Below are 6,000 nucleotides of genomic sequence, written 5' to 3' on the forward strand. Positions count from 1 at the left end.
GAACATCGTCTTATTCCTGAATGCGCCACATTTCACTGACATCCCGGGCTCTCCAGCGCCGAACGCGCTCCATCCAGCCACGGCGCACAGCCGCCCCACGGCGCACAGCCGCCCCACGGCGCACAGCCGCCGCGCTCAAAGCCCCCACACCCAGGAAACCCCTCCTTTCTGCCCCACACCACTCCCCAGCGCCAGGGGACACTCAGCCCGTGTCACAGACTCGGTGACAGCCAACACCTCTGCAGAGCATGTGAACGGCCCAGGGAGACGCAGGACAGGACGGACTGAGGGCAGCCCTGGGCAAGGAGTGGACCCAGCATCCTAGTGAACGTGCACCTAGAACCCACGTGGGATCTTTCCAAAAGGTGACAAAACCAGCGCTCCCGGCTGTGCCACGTGTGAAATGTGCGGACGCGGGGCCCTGAACACACGGGGTTATCCTCATTTTCAGGTACGCGCTGAACTGCTGTCCCTGCTTGAGGGGCTTCCACTACAATGTCACTAAATGTTCTCGCTGCGGTGCTGGTCGTTCAGAGAACTAAGAGACAAGTTCAGGTGCTCACTTGACTCCGCTGACAACACTTTTTACATCCCAGCAGCTCTCCATACCCTCTCCTATTCCATATGGGTTTTCACCCACACCGGAGGAGAAGAAATAACATGGAACAGATTCATTCAATTCCAATGCCATAAATATTGATGGGGACAGAGAACAGGTGCAAAATGAATTAGTTTAAAAGCAGATTTACATGTATTCTTCCTGATGACATCCTTTGGTTTAACTTTTTAATGATAACATCAGTTCCTGATTGCGAGGTGAAGGTAAAGATTGCCACAGTCCTGTTCCGCCAATGGGAGATGATTGTTTTATTCTATAACATCAAGTATTCCTGTGGCTCTACTTTATTTTACCTTTTTTTTTTTAATAATAATAAAGCTTCACGCTAGAACACCAAGTCTGGACAGTAACTGGATAAAGGCCCATTGCATTGTCCCATACAATCACATTCCTTTCTGTCTTAAGAAATGAAACCAGTAGCTTTACATTGAAGTGCATTTTCCCCACTTAAAGGGGTTGCAAGAGCGCAAGCTTGGAGGGTTAAATCACAGCGGCCTTGTTACAGAGAACTCATTCGCTCAGGCAGCAATCTGGCTATGAATTTGTGTATTTCTTTGCCATTAAAAGCACACCTTTGGTCCAAGCCAGAAAGGCAACTGCGGACAGCTATGAGCATTTCTGGAGCCCCCTGCCCCAAACCCATCTCCCCTTTTTTCCCTTAAGTGCAGTTTGCATCCTGAAGCTCCAAACATCCCCAGCTCAGAGGAAATATCTGAGGGGACACAAACGTGCGCCGCACAGAAAACCAGTTACTAGCAGCTCACCCACAGCCTGCGAGGGCAGAAACCCCCCCGGACGGGGAGGAAAAGCCCCCGGGACTCCCCGCAGCTTGTGCTCAAAGCTATTCTTAGCTTTATGACTTCTTCGGAGTGTTTATTTTTTGGCTTTTGTGTTTCCTGGTTATCTGAACTGCTGTTTCATATATTATTAACAATATGATAGTTGTGACTTAATTAGTTCGGCTGGTTGGGCACAACGCGGGAGCTGTTCTGTCGTTACTGCCACGGGATGTATTGCCATGGTTAACCCGGTATCCGATGGGGCAAAAAAAGCCCCGCGCAGCTCCTTTTGGACGCAATATCTGCACATCCGAGCACACCTTCCTATTTTTGCAGCACCAGATACAATCGTTCATTCATTCTCTCATGATCAGAACTTAATGCCAAACAGTGAGCACGCCTTTGCCTACGATTTCTAATTATTTTTCAGTTGTTTACTTTGGATAGATTTGCTGCTAAGGGCTTATTTTCAGTGCTGCAGGACTATTAGAAAAGCATTTGCTGAAGGGTGTATTTCCCCAAAATAATCACCAAGCGCTATCTAAATCAGATATCCCCAGACTGCAGCAGCACACGTGTCCCCTGCACAGCCCCTGAGACACTCAGCAGGAATTAACACCACCAGAGCAAACACACTCAGCTCACCTACTCTGCTCGGAGGGGTTAAAACAACAAATAAATTATAAGGCTGTCAGATCAGAGACAGAAAGGTGACGCAGATGACTGGCAAAAAGGACAGCGTACCAACACCAGACTGATTGATACAGCCGCACGAGAAAACCTCGGCAGGTTCTGAAACACCAATTCTGCCACAGGACCAAGGCTGGGACTGTTTTTCCCCTAACGCTACATTTCTCAGCAGCGTTAGATTGTTCCGTGGAATTGTCACCATCAACAGGCAAAGAGAGCGCCCAGAAAGGATCCACTCTTACAAAGTTACGGGAATTAATTCCACCCATAGGTCTGGGGTTTTCCAGCTGATTTTACACCTCTAAGCAACGCTACACTTCACCGGGGGAGCAATTCTGCTCTGCTCAAGAACAGCGGTTGGAAAGCCTGTGCTGCTGCTCCACTTAAAATGCTGCACTGAATTCATCAGGAAAACAAACAGAAATCAATGTTTTAATCCAAAATGCCCTGTTAAATCAGACTAACACACAGTTGCCTATCGCAAGCAAATATTTAGATAGTTGCAGCTGAATCTCGAGAAGGATTCAGGTAGCCAGGACATGACACACGTGAAGGATGGCTCGGGATGAATATGTTAGCAGGATATTTCTGTTAAAGCCATCAGCAGCTTGCTGGTATTTAAATCACATTAAGATTTCAAAAGCATCGGTCTATCATACAGTTCATGTCACAACCGTAAGGACTGGAAACGTTAAAATAAAAGCCCGAGACCCCAGAACGCAGCCCTGCAACCGCAGCCCCAGAGATCACACAGAGCCCGCCAGGCTGGAGCGAGGGCTAATTGTGGCACACTGATGGACAGATCAATTAACCAGGCTAGCAAAAGCCCAGAAAAGCCTTTCGCTTTGAGGTCCGCCTGCTCCTGACAATGATGACTTCAGATGGAAAGCGAGCACGAGGGGCAGCTGTATTCTTTAAAACAAAACAAAACCAGAACCTCTTTCAGATAAGCACTCGTGGATAAAGGGGAGGGGGGGGAAGACAAGGCAAACAGAATACATCCCAAACGCTCGTATTTTTCAAGTTTTCGCTGTTGCTCTTTTGAAAGAGAGGGAGTGCCCGCGAGTCCCCGTGCTGGGGTGCGAGCATCCCCGTGTCGGCAGCTGTCTGTCTGTCTGTCAAGCACTAGCCCGGAGAGCACTTGCCAGCCTGCCGAGATCTGCCCAGTCACATGTGCTGGCTCCTGCGCCTTGTAGAAGCAGCTGGAAAAGAGGGAGCCAGCGAAGCTGCCTCCATTAGGAGCCACCGCTACACAAAAGGAGAAGAGGAAACAAGCTCTGAGCCACCGGCGCTGCCGGCAGGAAAGCAGAGATGTCCAGGGCCACGGGAGACACGGGGGGGGTTGAACCATCACAGAAATTAGAACTCCGCCGCCATCCCCGCAAAGAGGCTGATGGCACCTGCGCTCACACGGACCCGCCGCTCCCAGGCAGCGGCACCGCCGACCCCGCACCGCCAACCGGAGAAAAGTCAACCAACTTGCTGCGTTAATTAACGGCCGTCCAGGCGAGGGGTTTATTCCCACACTCAGGCGTGAGGGGCTCCCCAAACCCCAACCCACCGCCCTGAGCAAACTTCTGGCTGGGCAGAGCCGGCTGGGCTCTCGGCTGCCGCCCCAAAACCCCCTCTGTGCCCCGGGAGGGGCCGGCACGGCGGGACCGGGGCGAGCGGCCCCGCCAACCCACGCTCTGCCCGGTTTGCCCCGGGAATGGCCTCACACCCGGCGATGTCCGGGCGAGCCCTCACCCTCCCGCAGGGCAAGCCCTGAGCGACGAGCCCGCACCGGCTCCCGCGAGCTCCCCGGCCCGGAGGCCCGGGCCCCCGGGCCCCCCGCCCCTGTCAGCCAGCCCCGCCGCCTTTGTCCTGCGGAGCCGCCGGGGCCGGCCGGGCTGTCCCCGGAGGCGGACCCGCAGGGCCGGGGCTGGGGGTGCCGGTGGGTTGGGGCTCGGGCTCGCCCCGCCGGGACTCGGCAAGTTAACGGCCGCCGCGCGCCCAGCGGCCGCCCGCACCTGAGGGGCCCGGCCCGGCCCACCTGCCGCCGAGGCCGCTTCCCCCGGGGCGCCGAGCTCGGCCGCCCGCGATGCCCTCCCGGGGCTCCTGCCGCCGCAGCCGCCCGCCCCCGGCGGCGCGGAAAGTTCCCGGTGACCCGCGCGCTCCCCCGCCCCGGGGCGGCGGCACCTGCTCCCGGCCCGCCGGAGTCACCGGGGGCGGAGGGGACGAGGCGGCGCCGCCAGCTCCTCCGGGCGCTCGACACGGCCGCGTGGGGACTCACCGGGGCGCGCTCCCGCGCCGCGGGGCGGCCGCAGGCCCCGGCCGGGGCGAGATCCAGCGACGGGAGTCCTCCCGGGGCACCCGAGTCCCGGGCTCCACGCTGCTGCGTCAGCGCCGCCTCCTCGGCAGCCGCCCGGCTGCGGGATGGGGATGAGGTGCCCCCGCCGCTGCCGCCCGCCCTCGCCGCAGGGCGTCGCGATCCGGCGCGGCCCGTGCGGGCGGTGCGCAGAGGCCTGGAGCGGGCGGGGCGGGTGCCGGGGCCGCGGGGAGGAGCGGGAGGCACCGCCGCTCGCCGCCGCCGCGAACTCCCCGCAAGCCGCGAGCCCCTCCGTCCTCCTTCCTACTTCCTCGTCCGCAGCCAATCGCCGGCCGCCGCTCCGCCGCTCGCTCCGCCGCGCCGGCCAATCGCGGGCGCTCCTGCCCGCCGCCACCGGCCAATCACCGCGCCCGCCCCCGCCCCTCGCCCCCTCCCCCCTCCGCCCCGGTGCCCCCCGCGCCCCCGGCCCGGCCCCCCCGGGAGCCCCTCACGGCCCCGGCCCGCCCGGGCCCGGCCCCCCGCGGCCGGGAGCCACCGGGACAGCGCTCCGTGGGACCGGGGGGCCGCCCCCACACCCCTGGGGGCCGCACAGCCGAGCTGGGGGCACCAGGGCACCCCCAAGCCCGGAGGGTCCCTCACAGGCCGGGGGAGGCGCGGCCCGCGCTCTCCTGTCAGCACCGCCCGGCCGGGGAGCGGCGGCCACCGGCGGGTCCCGGAGCCCGCTCCCCGCGCCCCTTCATCCCGCAGCGCCTCCCCCGCGGCCTGCGCGGCCGGGCCCCTCGGCCCCGAACCGGCCAGGCCGGGGGTGACCCCCCGCCCCTCAGCCGGGGCTTCGCATCCCAACTCCGGCAAAGTTGGGAGCCGCGGGGGTCCGGCCGGCACCGGGTGAGCAGCGGGGGGCCGGCGGCGGGAGCCGCGCTGGAAGCGGCCACCGAGGAGGGGAGCGAAGGTTTGGGGGTCCGGGTGCCCATCGCTGCCTCCACCACATCGCGGGACCCCAAGGACGGCCAAGGAGCCTCCGCGGGGGTTCGTGTGCCCCCCAACAGCCCTGTAAGCAGGCAGGTGGAACACCCCGCTCGTTTGAGCGGGAAAAGGCCACCGGGGAATTCTCAGGTGTCCCAGAGCCTCCCTGCGTAGCCTGGGACACCGGGACGTGTGTCCTCGCCAGGATGTCACCTACACGGGCTGCACCAACAGGCCTGAGACACGGCAGCGGCTGCTGCTTCCCAGCCAGGACAGCGTCTGTGACCGTCCATCTTCTCCTGAAAATCGCGTTTAAAAACCAGCGAGCCTTGGCAGTTCTTCAATCCGTGATGTTGTGGTGTCTTTGGCAGGACCATGGTCTCCTACCGCTGAAGTCCTTCCATCAGTTGCAGAATGGGCTTTTTTCTTCATCCTGTTTAATTCTAAGAAACTTCTGAGAAGCCAGCAACTAGCACAGGAGAGAAAAATACGCACATGATGAGTTAAACCCCACACGAGCCCCAAGGGTCTGCATGAAATACAATGCCACAGCAAACCCAGGAGGTTAGAACACTTTCTCTGCCTTGTTCCTGTGGTCCTTGGTCCACAAGGACCTCGTGAGCAAGAGGAAGATCAGCCGA

The 6,000-nt window shown here is 60.0% G+C and overlaps 1 protein-coding gene across 1 annotated transcript in view; it reads right to left on the bottom strand.

Annotated features, from left to right (window-relative positions):
* Positions 1–4,681, bottom strand: part of BAHD1 (bromo adjacent homology domain containing 1) — a 31,901-nt gene extending 27,220 nt beyond the window's left edge. Inside the window, exon 1 of the mRNA XM_065838935.2 lies at positions 4,361–4,681. The gene's annotated coding sequence lies outside the window, so the exon portion shown is untranslated. The remainder of the gene's footprint in view (positions 1–4,360) is intronic.
* Between the last annotated feature and the right edge of the window lie 1,319 nt (positions 4,682–6,000).

This window comes from Patagioenas fasciata, chromosome 5, assembly GCF_037038585.1.
Source record: "Patagioenas fasciata isolate bPatFas1 chromosome 5, bPatFas1.hap1, whole genome shotgun sequence".
In the NCBI taxonomy this organism is placed as follows: domain Eukaryota; kingdom Metazoa; phylum Chordata; class Aves; order Columbiformes; family Columbidae; genus Patagioenas; species Patagioenas fasciata.